Genomic DNA, 20,643 nt, shown 5'->3' with positions numbered 1-20,643 from the left:
AGGCCCACAAAAACATTTTCTACAAGTTAACTAGGTACTCTCTCCTAGACCCGCAAAGGAATTTACAACTGTTTACTAGGCTACTCAAGCCTAGACCAAAAAAGGGATTTTCAACAATATCGACACACAAGGACTTGCAATTTATAGCAACTAGGTACACTTACCTAGACCAATCCATAGATCTTTAGCAACAACAATCAATGCTTACTAGCATTTACCCTCAATGGGTAACAACAACCAATTAAGAAACATAATTTAGATTTACAAAGGATTTTATAGCAGCTAATTAATCATTAGCCACATAGGTTTATCTCAATCTTGCTAAGAAGAGAGGTGGTTGACATAAAATTGCAAGTGTTACTTGCTTACGATTTAACATTTTTTACATTAGCCTCTCAATCAAACAAATATTACAATACAAACATGTAAGGTAAGCGCAACTGGTCCTATTGCGTATTTTATGTAACAACAACTCAATAAGTTGTTAATAACTTGATTTCGAAAGGAAAGCACATAATAGGACATGGATTGGTTTTTCAAATGGGTGACATAATCAAAAGTAGCTCACAAATAATATTCTAAACAATTTTTAAGATTTCAAAGTTTTTGCTTTTTAGTTCAGATATATGACTAAGATCAATAAAATATTTCAAAGTTAGTTCAATTTGATGGTTGGATAATTTGGTAACAAAGTAATTGACCTTTAGCTTAGCTATGTTTATTCTAGTACATTCAGTTGATTTCAAAATATATGCTCATAAATACTTAAATTTCCAAATTCTAGCCCCAAATCTTTAAAACAATGAAGACACCCCTTCAAATTAACTTGCTAGATTGACAAATGAGATTTCTAGGTATAAGAGCTATGATTCTAGTAATAAAGAGGCTTAGTAAGTAAAGATTTCAAAGTAACAACTTAAAAATACTTCACTCCAAAAATGATTTCACACTGTGGGGGTACTCAGGAGTGATCATGGATGCCTTGGAGGTGAGGGAGCTATTTGGGGAAAAAATTTAAGACAAAAGAATTCTCAATGTTAGAAAATGGAGCATTGTGCTTATACATCTTGTCTTTTTTCAAATCTTGGTGAATTCTTATCTATAAATTTTAAGGAAATATTTAAGATGATCTTTCTGAGCTACTAATTACATATATAGGTCAATTACAAAATTTGGAGACTTATCTTGGACTAGAAACCTTCAATCTCTTCTCATAGACTTTTTGCATTATGATGTTGAGATGCTTCATGTTCATTCAAACAATCTCTGTAAGACACCCATTCTCTTTTCTATGATCGATTCAGACAACTAGTTGAACGGTTCATCACTATGCCTTTTCTCTCTTGGATGTTTGGCAATTTGGCCAAACCGTTCAGAAGATTGAGTAAATGGTTGCTTTCTTAGGCTTTTCTCTTTCATCTCCATTCGAGCAATTTTTTTTAATGTTATAGGGTTTAAATGAAAAAGGTGTTATGCTTAACAAATTCACTTTAAATAACATAAACATATGAACTATATTATAAATATAATTTTTTGTGTGACTTTCACTTATAGTATAAAAGACAAAAAAATAATATAACATTAAAAATTTTCAGATGGTAACATTTGCTAATTTTGCAAGTATTTCAGTAAATGCAAAATCGATTTATCAAATAATTTTTTTCATTTTTTATTGAACATATAGTATTATATTTTATAAAAATGGTTGTTACATAAATATCGGTGACAATTTAATATCATCAAATTAAATAACCTCTTATTCAAAATAAACATATGAACTATATTATAAATATAATTTTTTGTGTAATTTTATATCATAGTATAAAAGACAAAAAACTAATGTAACATTAAAAAATTTTAGAGGGTAACATTTGCTAATTTTCCAAGTATTTCAGTTAAAGCAAAATCGATTTATCTAATAATTTTTTTCATTTTTTTATTTAACATATAATATTATATTTTATCAAAATGGTTGTTACATAAATATTGGTGACTTAATTTAATATCATCAAATTACATAACCACTTATTTAAAATAGACATATGAACTATATTATAAATATAATTTTTTATGTAACTTTCAATCAAAGTATAAAAGACAAAAAAAATAATATAACATTAAAATTTTCAGATGGTAACATTTGCTAATTTTTCAAGTATTTCAGTTAATGCAAAATCGATTTATCTAATATTTTTTTTCTTTTTTTATTTAACATATAATATTATATTTTATCACAATGGTTGTTACATAAATATTGGTGACTTAATTTAATATCTTAAAATTAAATATCCTCTCATTCAATATTCATAAAAAGAAACTCTTAAATTTGTTTAATTTATATTGAATATCGAGGACAATTTAGCTGAGAAAAGAGCCTAATTTCATTTAATCCCTTTTAAAAATATGGGGAATTTTCTCTGTGCAATTAATTACATTTATTTAAATTTTATATTTTACAAAGAGGGACTTTTCTTAGCGATTTTAAATTTTTCCAATAAAATTTGCCCCTTTTCATTTATTCTCTTTTAAAAAACAGGGGTACTTTTCTCGATTATTTCAAATTTTATTGATAAAAGGCCTTCCTTTAACTTAATCTCTTTAAGAATACAACGGAGTTTTTGGACAAAATTAATTTTACCAATATATGTTCCCTTTTTTCTTAGTCTCTTTTAAAAATACATGGATTTTTCTCGATAAAATTAATTTCACCAAGAAATGTGCACATTTCTTAATTATTTTAAATTTGATAAAGAAAAAATGGTTCCGCCATTAAGCGAGTTCTTAATGATTTTAAATTTTGTAAAGAAAAAATGGTTCTTTTCTCAATGAAATTTAAAATTTTGGCAAGAAGAAATTGACCTAGAAAAGTTAAAATTTCTTTTAGTGGATTTATAAACATTAAAAAATATATTATTATATAAAGTATATCACATTAGATTGAACCATCACTCTCTCTTTCCCTTAGTTACCCACTTGCTTTGTACACCAACTCCCTTTACTTTTATATATATATATATATATTCTAATAACTAAACACTTGCAACCATTACTTTAAAACAGAATTAAAATAGAATAAGAAATAGCTTGTGGTTTATTGGTCTATCACTCAACATCAAATCCTATCTCATATATATCGGTTTATCATAAAGTGTTAATCAAGATCTCTATAGTCCAATCAGGTAGTTCTATCCTAATGCACTATAAGAAGATAATGAAAGAATTATCTTCTTATAACATATATAATGAAACCCTTTAACTATCAGACATGAGATATCTAGCACCCGACTGATCCAATACGAAAAGTCATTCGGTATGAAACATGCAAAATGGCTATCTCAGCCATCCGATCATGATCAGACGATTGGGATAGTTGTTGATCGGATGTCTGAGATAACCATTGATCATGATCGGACGACTGAGATAATCGTTTCATATGTTTCGCACAAAATGGTATTTTTCATATTGGATCAGTCCTCATATCCAACAATCTTAGTTTTCGTAAAATAGGAACTGAATTGTTAGGCACTAACTAGGGTGCTGAAGTATCTTCCTTCTTGGTTGTTTTGGAAGGTGATCAAATAAGCAATTATATTCACCAAATATTTGAACTCCATAATTTTCATTTTTTTTTGGTTATGAAGGAATGTCGTTGCAGGATCAACTTGGAACACTGCTTACATCTCTTTGATGTCAAAGAGTGTTATATTTGCAATCTCTACCGTGCATTTGGTCAAAAGGTGCTACTACTGGGCATATAAAATCATTGGATCCATCAATGTTACACGAAGATAATTAGGTTTGATCTACCTAATTAATAAGGAAATAATGGTTGTCATAGGAAGATAATGAAAGGATGGTGGAAGTAACCTAACTCTACGAGCATTTATAACCTAGGTCCTTTAAGTTGTGTTTGGAATATAGAAAGTAGAGAGAAAAGAAAATAAAGAAAAGAGATTTTTTTTTCTTGTTCTGGATGTCCAAGGAAAATAAGAGAGAAAATGGAAGAGAAATATAGTTTATTTTGTTTGGGTGTAGGTGAAAAATGGCAAAGAATAGATAATTAGTAATATTTTTAAATTCTGATGATTAAAATTTTCTCTCTTATTCCTTTTTCTCTTCTTTTCTCTTTAATTTCCATTTTTTTTTAGATAAAGGAAGTTTCTCTTTGAAACTTTGTGCTACCGAACACTAGAAAAATGACTTTCTCTCCCTTTCTTTTCTTTTCTCTAACTTTCTTTTTTGTGGTTTTCAAACATACCCTTAGGTATAATTTTCATAGTTTGATAATTCAAGTAAAAAAAATAAAAAAGGTTATACTTTGCAAAGAATCAAAACCCGAAAAAGGTGAATTTTCAATATATTTTCTCTAGCCAAATTGTTTGAGTTATATTTTTTTGAATGACTACATTTTCTGGCATAGGAATAAGATCATTAATTAGTATGGCCTTTGGTTGTACAATTTATTGAAAACCAACAAATTTTGTTACTTATGTGTTGTAGTGGACACCAAAACGACTAGCATTTGAAATCATGAGTAAAGCAAGCAACTACATAGATACTAGTAATAATCACCCACTGTTCCTCTTTTGCCATATGTTAAAATATATATTAAATGTAATTTATGTTCATAATTGTTGTATAATTTGTGTTATGTACATAGGGTTATTTGATTAGGCTTAATGGGATGGGTGGTATTGTATTGGGCCCATGGGCCATTTTGTAACAGGAAAACCTAAAGCTTAAATACCTAATGAAAGGGGAAAAATCCCTAACAGAAACATTTTTATTCGTCGTTCGTCTGCTTCGTCTTCGCTGTGAAACCAGAGAGCTCAACGCCCTCTCTTGTTGGTGTTTGAACTGTTCCGTCAGTCCCGTGAGTTTCGTTGGATCGTTAGTTCCCGTCAGATCCTTGATTTACCATGGTATTAGAGCTAGATTCGTCTGAAGATTAATCGTCCGAAGCATCTTTGTCCGACGACCTGCGCTGTCCGACAAGTCTATTTTCGGCATTGATTTTGGGGGTTGTCGAAAATTTTTGTTGGGTGGTTTCGTTGCCGGAAAAGCTACGGGGGTTCCGTTGCCAGGAAGAGGGTTCTCGCCAGCAAAGAGTTCTCACCAGAAGGGGAAACGAAAGGGGTGTTTTTCGGGGGTTGTCGGAAAATATTGTCCGAGCTTGGGAAAGTTGTCGAAAAAGCTCCACCTGCGGTTTCGTTGCCGGAGAAGCTACAACGGGAAGGGGGTTCTCACCGGGAAATTCGTCGGAAGGGGTATCGAAGGTACGAGTTTTTTTTTAAAGCCGCGCGTTCGATTAATTATTTGGCATAAGGTCGTTTTGCAATTTGAGAAACTTTGGGGGCCGATTGGCAAATTTTGAAGGTTTTGGGGCCAATTTGGAAGTTCTGAAGGTACGAGGGTGTTTTTAGAATTTCTAAAAGTATGGGGGTATAATTCGAATTTCTATTAATTTGGGGGCAAATCTTGGATTTCTGAAAATGTAGGGGTCTATTTGAAATTTCTGAAAAGCGGGGGTATATTTGGAATTTCTTTCTTACTGGGGTGCTTCAGGAATTTTGTTAGATTCGATCTTATCATGTCAGCAGACAAGTCAAATTTCGTTCCTATTCGGTTCACGGGCAAGAACTACGGTACTTGGGAATTTCAGTTCTAGTTATTTGTTCATGGAAGAGGTTTATGGGGTCATATTGATGGGAGTGATCCGGCACCTAGCGATGCTGACGCATTGTCAAAATGGATCATCATAGATGCTAGAGTCACGACTTGGATACTTGGATCTCTTGAGCCTCACCTAGTCCCAAATCTGAGGCTTTACAAAATTGCCGCAGATAGCGGATGTCCCTGTTGCTGCTCTCTCTGTTGTGCAAGTTGTACATGAAACTAGTAAACGGGATCAATTCTTGATGAAGCTTCGCCCCGAATTTGAGATTACTCGATCACATCTCATGAATCGTCATCTAGTGCCGTCCCTGGATGCCTGTTTGAGTGAACTTCTCCGGGAGGAGCAGCGCCTTACTACTCAGGCTGGCATGGAACCTCGCGTTCAGGCTGATCTCTCGACTTTTGTAGCTTATGTAGCACAAGGAAGACATAAGAGTCGGGACACCAGTTATGTTCAGTGCCTCCACTGCAAGGCTTATGGTCACTTTGTTCGGGACTGCCCCAAGAGGTTGGTTCTGTTCTGTAGCTACTGTAAGAAGTCGGGTTATCACATCGTCGTTTGCCCTACACGACCTGAAAGGAGGAAGCCTACAACTTATCATGCATCCATCGGTACTTCTAGTTATGCCGCATTGAGCCTGTCGTTTCAGTCCCTATCATTCCTATTCCACCAGCACTTGCCAGTTCAGCCACCCTCACTCTTGAAATGGTCCACTAGATGATCATTTTTGCCTTTTCTACTTTTGGTATCTCAGGTAAACAGAACCTTTCTACTCAACCATGGTATTTTGATTCTGGTGCCTCTAACCACATGACCAACAATGTAGTATCTCTTTCGAATGTCAGAAAGCATGATGGCAACTTGCACATCAACACTGCTGATGGCAGCACTCTGCCTATCAGTGTTGTTGGTGATCTCTCTCCATCTTTAGCTGATGTCTTTGTGTCTCCTGACCTGTTGACAAACCTTTTGTCTGTTGGTCAATTGGTTGATAAAAACTGTAATGTTCAGTTTTCTCGCTTTGGCTGTGTTGTGCAGGAACAAGCGTCGGGGAGGTGATCGCGAAGGGGCCTAAAGTGGGCAGGCTATTTCTACTTAAAGTTTTTCTATCCACTGTTATTCCACGTTCTCTTGTAATTTCTTTTGCTTGTAATGTTGTTGGATCTGGCACTAAGTTGTGGCATAGACCTCTAGGCCACCCAAACTTGGTTGTACTTCGTACATTATTTAAATCGAGTTTATTAGGCAATCAAGATTGTACTTCTCGTGATACGTAATTTGACTGTTCATCATGTAAACTTGGCAAAAGTAAAACTCTATGATTTCCGCATCATGCCTACCTCCCACTGCTTTGACCTTATTCATAGTGATGTTTGGGGAATTGCTCCAGTTGTCTCGCATGCACAAATTAAGTACTTTGTCACCTTTACCTGGGTCTACTTCTTACGGGCTAAGTCTGAAGTTTTTGTTGTTTTTAAGAGGTTTATTGCACTCATTGAAACACTTAGGAAGCACAACTACATCTCAAGAGATTTTTTTGTTAACATCCTTTAGTTATTCTTTTCAAGTTCAGATTTAATTACCAATGGATGTACTAGCAATAGGGGCGATGGACTCATTGAGAGAAAACAACAAGAAGAAGAAGTTATGAACTTATATCATAACCCTTTCCGTGAAGTTCAATTTATAGATTAATCAAACTACAGTATGACAATTATGCCCCTAGAACTTAAACTAATTACATCAATGATGATTATCCAAATCTACATAAATCAAGGGAAGATAAATCAATTACATTAATCTAGGAAAATTTGCCAAATCTTCCAACTCATGTGATGACTCATCATGCCACCTCATGTGATCATGATGGGTCCCACCAACTTGTGTGATCATGGTGGGTCCTTATCTTATGGATTTGGGACTCTCAAGTGGTAGGAGTAATAAATACCAATTAAGGGGGTAACGGATAATTACCCGAAAGATAATATTCTGGGGCCACCTTGGCTTTCATCATCCATCAGAATAACTAATGTTGATAAAAATTAGCAACTGAGAAGTCTTTCAATAATAATGTTTCATCCAAAGAGACACAATAGCTATAACTGAAATGGGTCTAGGCCTATATAACACAAACCAAAATAAAAATCCTTGTAAAATGACACATAAAATAATCCGATGGGAGTACTTTTTAGGGGTGGAACCGAACCGAGCCACCTCGTTAATTTAACGAGACCCAATAGCCAGGAACTGGGATCGAGATGCTTCCCAGTTTCGACTCATAGAGTCAAAATTCATCATTGATTCACCCCATCCAAGTAAGCACGTTTTGGCTTTCCTCTAGCTAGACTTTTCTAGGCATTCCTCTCATGCCATTCTCCTCGTTTTTACCTATGTCAGGCTAACAAACCTCTAGTGAATAGAGGAATAAATAAAGAAAAGGGAAATGAAGGGAATAAAGAAAAAATAAGGGAAGAAAAAAACGAAAAATGGGAAAATAAGGAAAAAAATGAAATTGAAAAAAATGGGGAGAAGAGTTAAGGAAAAAATAAAAAATAAAAATATATATTTAAAAATTTTAAATGAATTAAAATTATAATTAATGTGAAAAATGAGGAAAATAAAGATAAATTATTTTATAAAAAATATAAAGAAAAAATAAGGTAAGAAAAAAAAGAAAAAAAAGAAAATGAAAAACAAGGAGGAGGAGAGTGAAGGAAAAAATAAAAAATAAAAAATACATTTAAAATTTTAAAGGAATTAAAATTATAATTGTTGATTTTCAGGACTCCATGAATTTAGGTCATGGAGAAAAAGGGAGAGAAACCCATTGGGAGAACACTGGAGGAAGAAGGGTTATGGACTTGATTTTCTAATCCTCCCCCTAAAGTTCTATTTATAGATTAATGAAACTACTATATTACAATAATACCCCTAAACTTAGGGTTTAGGGCTTTAACCCTAAAATTTTAACTTAATTACATCAATGCCATCTCTATGAGATGACTCTTTATTTATCATCTTGACATCATTGAATGAGGACCTATGGGCTTTCTCTTTGATCTGTGGACCTTGAGTACGTCTTTTATATCTCTTGGTTGCATGTAGGGGTGACATCAAGCAGAGCCGAGCCCGAACCTGCTTATGTTCGAGTCGAGCTTGATTTAAATATTTCGAGCCGAGCTTCGAGTCGAGCCTCGTCTCGAGCCTAAAATTGTTATCGAGCTCGAGCCCAACGAGTTCGAGCCGAGCTTCGAGCCAAGCTCGAGCCTCAACATACATTTAAAATTTTTCAAAAAATATATATCGAATAAAATGTATATAAAATTATGCATACATTTTACATAAAATTGGGCACGACCTCCACATAAAATTGGGCATAACTTATATATATATATTATATGTGTATAAGATTGGGCATAACCTCTACTTAAAATTGAGCATAGTCTATAAATATAATACTTGTATAAAATTTGGCATGACCTCTACTTAAAATTGGGCATAATCAATATACATAACACTTGCATAAACACTCCATAAAATTGTCTATACATTTCATAAACACTTCATGAAATTGTTTATACACTCCATAAAATAATCTAAACACTCCATACACTGCATAACATTATAAATAAACTCCACACAATAATCAAACACAACAAAATTAAATAAAATATCACTATCAATTTACAATCACCCAAATAAAAACTATAAATCCTTTAAATAAAATCCTATTACTATTACTAACTTACTAGAAAATTACAAGAAATATTTTAAATTTTTCTTAGGAAAGTTAAATGGACCTCTTATTGCCTTTTCTAAGGAAATAAATAAAAGTTAATAATTAATCTAATATATTATTATACATATCGATAAATTTTTAATCACATAAAATGTCAAACATAAAATTGCTATGAAAATTGCCTCATGCTCAAAGTATTATATCATCAACTGTCAAATACTTATTCAAAATTTTTCTATATGGTTTTCTAACCCATCTTGGCAAGAAAATCTTACTTGGAAAATTATATGATTTTTTAAAAATAATTTATAATTAGAAAAATATTTTGAAAAAATATGAGGCACTAATGGTCCCTATATTTCTATTAAAAGTGTCTTTTCAACATTTATTGAAAAAACCACTAATAGTCTCTAGAAACGTATTTCAACTAAAATATCTTTTCAATTTATTTAAGAGCCATGAGGAAGGGACAAAGAGTTTTTTTTTTCCTTGTTTATGATCTCACACGTAGGGGTGGCTTTGAATAAATTATATATAAAATTATGCATACATTTTTAAAAAATATAATGATAGGGGAGGTTCAGGATTGAATTTCAATAATGGATTAAAATGCACCAATATTAATATTTTTTACTCCAATTGTTGTCGAGCTTGTTTTGTAATTTTTGAATCTGGCCATAATTTATTATGGCCTCCTTAGTGCCCCTAGATAAAAATTTATATTCTAGGAAAAACTAAAAATATTTTTCCTATGACACATATTCCCAAAAAAACCTTTAAATAAAATCTTATTACTATTAGTGACTTATTAGAAAATTACGGGAAGTATTTTAAAATTTTCTTAAGAAAGTTAAATGGACCTTTTATTGTCTCTTCTAGGGAAATAAATAAAAATTAATAATCAATCTAATATATTATTATACTTATCGATAAATTTTTAATTAAATAAAATATCAAACACAAAATTGCAATGAAAATTGATTCATGCTAAAAGTATTACATCATCAACTGTTAAATACTTATTCAAAAATTTTCTATACAGTTTTCTACCTCATCTTGGTACGAAAAATCTTACTTAGAAAATTATATGATTTTTAATAAAAAAATTTAATTAAAAAATATTTAAAAAAAATGAGACTCTAATAGTTTATAGAAAATTATTTCTATAAAATTTATTTTTAATTTTTTCCAGAGGAAAAAGTTTTTTTTATTTTTTTATTTTATGATCTCGCACGTGCGAAATCGCATGTGCGAGATCATCTTCTCGCGAGGAAGGGGGAGATTATTTCTCCCCTGTTCTGGTTTTCCGTCGAGACGACGCGGAGGGAAGGGGGTTAAGGCGCCGGGGAGGACCTATCGTCGGGGATGATGGCAATGACGGAGTCGGCGGCGACGGAAGCAGCGGTGATGGGAGCAGCGGCGACGGAAATAGAGGCGACTGCGAGGAGAGGAAGAAATCGAACGGACGGCCACAGAGGCGGTCGACGAGCAGCTGCGACGGCGGTAAAGACGCCGGCGAATAGATACGACGGCGTTAGAGGCGGCGACAACATCCGATGGGAGGGGATGGTGGTGACGAGGGGGGAGGAAAAAATTTTCCCCCCCTCGCTCTCGCTCCCGCTCCCGCTCCCCCGCTCGCTCGCGATCTATACCAATTCATACTGATCCGACTCATTTCGAGCTGACTCGCGAGTCGACGAACCGAACCTAGCTTCGGTCGAGCTCGGCTCGTTAAGGTAAACGAGCCGATTTCGGTGCTCGAGCTCGATAAATGACGAGTCGAACCGAGCCGATACCGAACCGAACTGAGCCGGCTTGCGAACCGGCTCGGTTTGAAGCCACCCCTAGTTGCATGGGTCTTCCTTGGTCTTATGGGCTTGGGCCCATCTTCTAATACACTTGAATATGTGGGCCTTCCTTGGTCGTGTGGGCTAGGGCCCTATCTTCAAACAATAATTAATGTGAAAAATGAGTAAATAAATATAAAATATTTTATAAAAATATAAAAAAATAAGGGAAAAAAATAAAAAAATAAAAAAAAGGAGAAAAGAGAAAAAGGAAAATAAAAATAAATAAGAGTTGAAAGGCAAAAGAAAAAAAGGAAACAAATAGCAGGAAGAGGAGAAGAGTGAAGGAAAAAATTAAAAAATTAAAAAATATTTTTAAACTTTTTCAATGAATTAAAATTATTATTAAAGTGAAAAATGAGGAAAATAAATATAGACTATTTAATAAAAATATAAAGAAAAAAGGGAAAAAAAGGAAAAAATGGGAGAATAAGGAAAAAAGGAAAATGAAACAAATAGAGGAGCGGGAAAAAGGAAAAGAAAAATAAATAAGAGTTGAAGGACAAAAGGAAAAGGAAACAAATAGCAAGAAGAGGAGAAGAGTGAAGGAAAAAATTAAAATATATATTTAAAATTTTAAAATGAACTAAAACTATAATTAAAGTGAAATTTGAGGAAAATAAATATAAATTATTTTATTAAAAATATATTTTTATACATGAGAAATATTATGTTAATATTTTCCTGTACAATTGAGCCATGTTCTTAAATCATTGTACTTAAATCTTGTTCTCAGTTTGAAAGTTTCTCTTGTTCATAACTTAGAGAGTATATTTCAAGTCTTTATGACTTGTCAGAGCCGAAAGGTCAAAACTAGATGAAAGTAGGGAGCAGTCGGTAAAGGAGATGAACTTGATCCTATTAATTGAGACTAAGTTATTAATATGAATTGTTATGTAAATAAGACTCATCTAGAATACCCATTCAATTTAATTGACCCATCACAAACATAAATTTATGACATACAAAATAAGAGGTAGTATTGGTAATAAAAATTTATTAAAAACAAAGCCATATTAGTGGTTTTTTTAAGAAATGTTGAAAAGACATGTTTAGTAGAAATATGTTTCTAGGGACTATTAATTCTTATTAAAAAAGTCAAAAAAATTCTAATTAAGATTTTCCTGCCAAGATGGGCTAGAAAAGTGTATAGAAATTTTTTTAATAAGTATTTGATAGTTTATGTTGTAATACTTTTAGTATGAGGCAATTTTCATAGCAATTTTGTGTTTGACATTTTATTTGATTAAAATTTTATTGATAAATATAGTAATATATTAAATTGATTATTAATTTTTATTTATTTCCCTGGAAGAGGCAATAAGAGGTCCATTTAACTTTCCTAAGAAATTTTTAAAATATGTTTTTTAATTTTTTAGTGAGTCACTAATAGTAATAGGATTTTATTTAAAGGTTTTTTTAGAAATATGTATCTTAGGAAAAATATTTCTAGTTTTTTCCTAGAATATAAAATTTTAACTAGGGTAATAAGGAGGCCATAGTAAATTTATGGCCAGATTCAGAAATTACAAAATAAGTTAGATAATATTTGGAGTAAAAAAATTAATATTGGTGAATTCTAATCCATTATCGAGATTCAATTTCGAACTTCCCATATCATTCTTTTTTTTAAATGTATTTATATTTTATATGTAATTTATTTGACATATATTTTATGCAAAGTATTAAATGTAAGTTGAAGCTCGAACTCGGTTAAAATTATTAGGCTTGAGCTCGATTACAATTTTAGGTTCGAGGCTAAGGTTGGCTCGAGCTCAAGTTCGAAATATTTAAATCAAGCTCGGCTCGAACATAGGAAGGTTCAGGCTAGGCTCGATGTGATGACACCCTTATGCCCAATTTTAAGTAGAGGTCATGCCTGATTTTATATAAAATGTATGCATAATTTTATATATAATTTATTTGTATGTATTTGTTGAAAAGTTTTAAATGCATGTTAGAGCTCTAACTCGAGACATGTATTTTTTGAAAAGTTTTAAATGAATGTTGAAGCTCGAGCTCGGCTCGATTACAATTTTAGGCACGAGGCTGGGTTTGGCTCGAGCTCGAGTTCGAAATATTTAAATCAAACTCGACTCAAACATAGGCAGGTTCAGGCTCGGCTCGGCTCGATGCCACCCCTAGTATTTGCACTAAATAATACGTTGACCAATGAATATGTTGTGAATACCTCAAAATAATAGTCTACTCGGAGAAATAGAATCGAGTTGCACCGAGTCAAATAGTAAACTAATATAGCCGAGTTGTGAAGAAATATGTATAAAACTTGGGACCTGAACACGTATATCAAGGCAAAAAAATAAGTGGGCCAAGTTAGTTTGACCCGGACCCGAGTGGTCTTGGTCCGAGTATTAAAAAATAATACAAAAAATTTATTTCAGAGTTCAAAAATAAAATTTATCTATACACTTTTTATCTCCTTATTTATAAAATAATAAATTATTTAAAAATATATTAATTAATTAAAAATATTAATAAGACTCTCAAATATATTTTAATTAATTAGTATATTTTTTATAATTTAATTTTTAAAATCTAAATTAATTTTTTCAAAATTTTATATCACCTTTTTTTAATTAATTAATATTTTTTATAATTTATTATTTTAAATATAAGGTAATAAAAAGTGTATTCATAAATTTGATTTTTAAAATCTAAAATATTTTTTTCAATTTTTTTGTCATTTAATGATGTGGCATCTTACTTGGATGCTTACGTGTCAAAATGGTGATGTGGCAATCGATGTGTCAATCAACTCACCGAGTGCTTATGATGTAGCGACGCGTAATCGGTCAAAGCTTATGTGTCACATTTGACTATATGTATAGTTGATCGGTCAAAGTTGGATAGTTTTCTAAATAAATTCAAACCGTCATCATTTATCTAATTAAGTTTTAAAAATTGGGTAAAAGCCTAAAATTCTCTTTAATTTATTCATTGTCTTCGTCCCTGCCACCGAATAGAGCGGGCAACGTTTTTCGTCTAGAAATGGCAACAAGCTAGTAGTATCAATCAGCCAGCTTCTTCGCAAGATGTCGTCGTCTTCATCCTTCAAAAACGGAAACAAAGCCGGATCAATTTTCCGGATTGACGAAAGATTGATTCATCGTCCAGAAACAGAAACACAGTTTGTCCAGAAACGGTGGTGAAGTAGATTTTCCAGTGTTGTCTTCTCCGGCAACAACAATGTGAATCAGAATGGACCGTTGATCAGGCGGCGAAAATAAACTTCCGAAGATATGCTGGGTGCTGGCTATTGATTCCTAGAAATCAGATGGCTGTGCTGGAAATCAGATTGCCGTTGATTGAAGATGAGCCTGCGAGGAAGATGTCGGAGAGCTTTCAGCAATGGCAACTTCAGCAGAAAGATTCTCACGCTAGAAGAGAGCTTTCCAAAAAATTAACATAAGGAAGATCAGCTGCTGGAACTGCTCTGTCACTGTATTCGAAGACGAGCTTAAGTGGTGTGTTGGAATTTGTGTTTATATCGACCGGGCCAGACCTTGTATAAGATCCGTGGGGTTGCTTTCCTAAAAAGGTTCAAGCCTTTTAGCGCAATGGTTTCAACATGGTATCAGAGCAGGTTAGTCCCGAGTTTGAATCTCGCTCCCACCGAATTTTGTCCCAAGTATTTTTGGTGAATTTGTCCTGGGTTTTTCCAGGAGTTTGTCCCAAGTTTTTCCGGTGAATTTGTCCACGGGTTTTCCCGTGCGGGGGAGTATTGGAATTTGTGTTTATATCGACCGGGCCATACCTTGTATAAGATCCGTGGAGTTGCTTTCCTAAAAAGGTTCGAGCCTTTTAGCGCAATGGTTTCAACATGGTGTAGCACAAAGAGGAACCAAGGCCAAGAGGACTGCTCCGACAGCGACGCCCTGTTTGCCTTCGTAATGCAGCTTGGCCTCGCCGTCTGAGGACACAACGTCTTCTGAGACGATGCTAAGTACTAGATGGGCTAGATGACAGAGATATCAGAGAGAAAATAGAAACAGCATGGGAAAATCTTCTCGTGAGATCTACAGACGAAGAAGTGTCACCATCTGTTCTCAGAACATGAACGCCGAGATTAATCCTCAACGGCTACTTCCCGAGAGGAAACTGACCATTGATCTCTTAGTTCTTCGAGATGAAATTGGATCCGTTTAGACGGTGACAAGTTCTGGTTTCCCGTCGGTGGAACCATGATCTCAACATTTATAGGAATCACAGTAAGGTGTGAATTTCTTCGAAGAGTGCCCTGACAATCCTCTGGTCAAACGGCATGTGGAGCTGGCGCAGTGTATAACTTAGAGAGAGAATGCAAACAGATATGAATGAGACTCCCGCTTGCATGCCTGGACAAGATCAGACAAAAGGGCCGGACAACAAATCATGCTGAGAATCTGAAAACAAAGGAGACGACACGGAGACACCACCCAATATAAAAACATTTGGAATTCTAACTAAAAATCAATGCTCTTATACCATGTTGATTTTTTAACCTTCCCCTTAAATTCAATTTATACATTCATCAAACTACAATATTATAATTATGCCCCTAAAATTTTAACCTAATTACATCAATGATGATTATCCAAATCTACATAAATCAGTTACATTAATCTAGGAAGATTTATCAAATCTTCCAACTCATGTGATAAGGATTCCAGCTCGTGTGATAAAGATTCCAACTCGTGTGATGACTCATCATGTTGTGGGTCCCACCTACTTGTGTGTTCACGATGGGTCCGTATCTTATGGGCTTGGGCCCATCTTTTAACACTAGGATATATAGGTCTTCCTTGGTCATGTGGGCTTGGGCCCATCTTAGAAAAAAAATGAAAAGTAAAACTCATAGAACTTGTTGAAGAAGTTGTGACAAAGAATCTAAAGTGAGTCTCATATAAAGGTCTCACACATTGAAGCAAGTCAATATTCTCTTGTGTTTAAATTTCTTATTACAACTTTATTATTATTAGATTTAGTAGAATTCAATAATATTCCGTTATAAAAAGGACTGTGTCAAAGAGTAAGAGATACTTCTCTCATTATTCTCTCAAAACATAATACCCAAGCTCTCTCTTTGTCTTTTCTCTCTCGCACATGTTTATTTCTCTTGTCTCTCTACCATGCTTTACGGCCCATTTTTTTTTCAAAATTTCTTTCATTTGTTTCTATTAAATTCTCGGGTTCCATCGGTAGAAAGTCTAGGTTTAAGGAGGAGAAGAGAGGAGAAAAGAGGAGAAGAGAGAAGAAAGCAAGGAGAGGAGAAGAGAGGGGATGAGTGTGAGAGACCGAGGGTTTAAAGAGGGGAACAATGACAACACGATCTTGAGCTCTCCCACTCACCTCTTATTTATAGTTTGTGAGGGTAAAAACCTTAATACGTGAGTAAAGAAAAAGAACAAGTTATTACATGATTACATCCTATGCCATTCACTCACATAATTATCTGTAATGTCACTATCTTCTTTAACACTCTCCCTCAAGCTGGTAAGAAAATATAAAAGATTCCTAGCTTGGAACATGTCATTGATAGGGATTTTTTACCAATGGCCTTTGTAAATATGTTTGCAAATTGATTCTTGGATGGGGTGATTGCATGGATATCACAATGACTTGCAACTTGTCATGAACAAAGTGGTAATGTATCTCAATAAGTTTCATTCTTTCATGAAACACCGGATTAGTTGCAATGTGAATAGTAGCTTGGTTATCACAATGAAGTTGCATGGGTTTAGTTAAAGAAAAACCATGGTCGGTTATGAAGGATTTGAGCCACAATAGCTCACTTACTGCTTGCGTCATAGGCTTGTACTCTAACTTCTACACTTGACCTTCCCACTACGTCTTGTTTCTTGCTTCTACATGTGATTAAATTTCCTCCAACCAATTCACAATAGCTAGAGGTGAATTTCCTATCATCTAAAGAGTCATCCCAATCTGCATATGCAAAGCCCTCATTATTAGTACATCCATGGCATTTAAATAATAATCCTCATCTTGGATTTTTCTTTTAAGTATCGAAGAATCCTTTCTAATGCTATCTAATGACATTGTTGAGGTCGATGCATGACTTGACTAATAATAATTACTGAATAGAATATATCCGGTCTTGTAGCTACAACATCATTGCCACCTTCAGCACAAAGTTTAACATTTGGTTCCATAGGTGTGTCAGCCGGCATACACCTGAGCATTCCCGTTTCTTGTAATAAATCAAGAACATATTTTATTATGATAAAACTATGCCATGACTTGATTGAAGAACTTCTATACCCAAGAAGTATTCAAGGAGTCCTAAGTCTTTGATTTGGAACTATCTTTTTAAGTTCTTCTTGACTCACTGAATACCACTAAAGTCACTGCCAATAATAACAATGTCATCAATATTCATAGCCATGAGGATCTTCCCTCAAGTGGTATTTTTGATGAATATAGAATTATCACTTTCACATCTTTGGAACCCAAGTCGAGTAATAACCTTGGTCAACTTATCAAACCAGGCTCACAAAGATTGTTTGTGCATGTAGATGACATTTTTAATTGACTTACCTTCTCCTCCTTAACCACATAACCAGGTGGTGGAATTATATATACTTCTTCTAGAAGATCATCGTGCATAAAAGCATTTTTTAAATCCAACTGATATAATACCCATTTAAAATTAGCTACAAGAAATATAAGAACCTGAACAAAATTCATCTTAGCTACTGAAGAGAGTCTCATCATAATCAATGACATAAGATTGTGTGTAACCCTTAATAACTAACATTTCTTTATACCAAGCAACAATCCCATCTAGATTATACTTCAGTGTGAACACCTACTTGCACCCTATGGCTTACTTGGTGGATGGGAGAAAGGTCAAATCCTAGATGAAATTTTTATACATAGCTAGGATTGTTAAGAGGTTGGCCAATACAACCTAAAAGACTAGTTGTTAACGTACGGAAAGTCAACCTACTCAAGAGAGGTGGACCGGAACCACCTCTGACACCCACCCAGCCCCTTACCGCTCCCTGTGGGATTCGAAGGTGGGACGTGCCAGACCTGGCTCTGATACCATGTCAAGAGGTTGGCCAATACAACCTAAAACACTAGTCGTTTAAATACGAAAAACCAACCTACTCAAGAGAGGTGGACTGGAACCACCTCTGACAAGAATCTCTTCATCCATGATAGTTTTCCACCTTGGATCTTTTGAGGCCTCTTCATAAGTACTAGGAACATGAGAAGATGTGATAACAGACAAAAATAAAACACATCTGGAAAATAATCGATGAGTGAAAACATAACTAGAGATTGGGTGTGAAGTGGAGGGTGGTCAAGTAGCAGTAGTTTTGTGATTCTTTCCAAGGTCGTGTGTCATATGGTGGACCAAACATAGCGGGAGAGGATGGAGGACAACTTAACTCATGAGCATCAAGATACTACACAAGCGAGTGGTCGACAAGAGGTGAGAGAGTGTCCTCATTTGGCTATTCATCTTGTGGAAGTTGATGATCAACGGGCGCACTTGGCTTGGGCATACATGTGGAAGGTGTCAAACTGTGAGGAGAAATAGTCGAGAAGTATGGCTGGTCCTCAAAGAATGTGATGCAGAGACGAATGTTTTCTTTAGGACTAGTGAGTAACATGTATACCCTTTCTGAGTTTTTGAGTATTCTAAGGAAATCCACTTAACAACTCTAGGAGAAAATTTATTCTTGTGAGGTTTTATATTATGAACAATGGAGGTACACCCAAACACACGTGGTGTCAATTGAAATGGCGATAGATCACGAAATAATTTAGAGAAAGGTGTCTAAGCATGTAGGACACTAGAGGGCATCCGATTATTAAAAAAACTTGCTGTAAGAATTGCATAAGGCCAATAAAATTATGAGACATTCATAGATCATGTCTGACCAACTTCAATCAAATGTCTATTTTTTCTTTGAGACTCGCCATTCTACTATGGGGTGTAAACATATGTGGACTAGTGGATAATTTCCCTTTTATAATAGAGGAATTGGAACTGAGAGGATAAAATTCCTTTGCATTATCATACCTAAATCTTTGAACCTTTGAATGAAACTAAGTCTTTACCATAGTACAAAACATATAAAATATAATGAACGCTTTGGACCTATTTGTTATCATGTATAACCATGTAACTCTTGTATGGTCATTAATAAAAATCACAAAATACATAGTTTGAGAAATATTTGGGTCATTAACTGGTCACCATATATAGGAATGAATTAATGCAAATAGACTAGAAATAACATTGTTTGGTTTGGGCAGAAATGTAGTTGTGTGATGTTTTTTGAGCTCATAAAAGTTACATGATAATGTTGAAAGAGAATTTAACGAAGGAATTAATAACTTCAAATTTGGAAAAAGAAGGATGGCCAAACTTATTGTGCCATTTGGTTGCCTCTGTATTTGTAGTTGCTACAACTATCAAACTTGGAGGATCCACAAAATAAAGATCTCCTCTCTCACGACCTCCACCAATCATCTCTTTCATCTTGATGTCATGAAACATCAGTAAGTGAGAGAGAGGGAGACCAAGTTGATGTACCAGTGCCTTGAATTTTGGTTTGAAAACCATATGCGATGGATACAAACAGGTTCGTAGTACATGGTGACACATTTGACAACTTATGTATGGGACTAGTGAGGTGTTCATAGGCACCAAAATTAGTAATCCAATTTACCTCAAGAATTTAACTCCAAGGAGAACGCATTTGTAATGGCAACAATGGTTGTAGTAGCATTATGAGTGTCTGCATCATGTTCTTGAATTTTTGAAATAAAAAAAAAAGTTTTCTTCTCAAAGTGTCTTCCCTTTTGAGGGTTCATTGGACACTTCATTGGGAGCTGATGTGGAAGAGGCCTGATTGGCCTTAACAATAATTAGGTTTTCCATGTAAACTTCAACATTTTTCAACTAGGTGATTATTCTTACCACAAAAAGTACACTTTCTTTGCTGGCCAGTGGTAGAGGAATCAGGGCTGATCTCACTACCTCCTCATCCTCTACCTTCACCATATGACATGCCGCATCTTTTTCCTCTACTAGAATTCTTAATCCCTCTTCCTTGAGAGAATTTTGTTGAATTCTCAACTTTATTAGCTGGATGAACCAATACTTCAACTGGTATCCTAAGCATTATTGCACACACATCATTAAAGGAGGGTGTAGTAGAGGAGCGGAGTACCTGATTTTTTACAACATCCAAGTAAGATTGTAAATTAGCAATGCATATGGTAGATACGAAATCGTCCCTCTATTTTGTTTGAGCTACAATGTCAATTGAATATGGTTAAGCAACTATCCTTAAAGCGGACCTCAAAACCTAGCAAAATATTCATGAAAGTAAACTTTTTGA

This window comes from Aristolochia californica, unplaced genomic scaffold (genome assembly GCF_029961685.1).
Source record: "Aristolochia californica isolate CCGP_79_NKW_82.1479 unplaced genomic scaffold, dmAriCali1.0.hap1 SCAF_15, whole genome shotgun sequence".
Taxonomy (NCBI): domain Eukaryota; kingdom Viridiplantae; phylum Streptophyta; class Magnoliopsida; order Piperales; family Aristolochiaceae; genus Aristolochia; species Aristolochia californica.
This window is presented reverse-complemented; position numbering follows the sequence as displayed.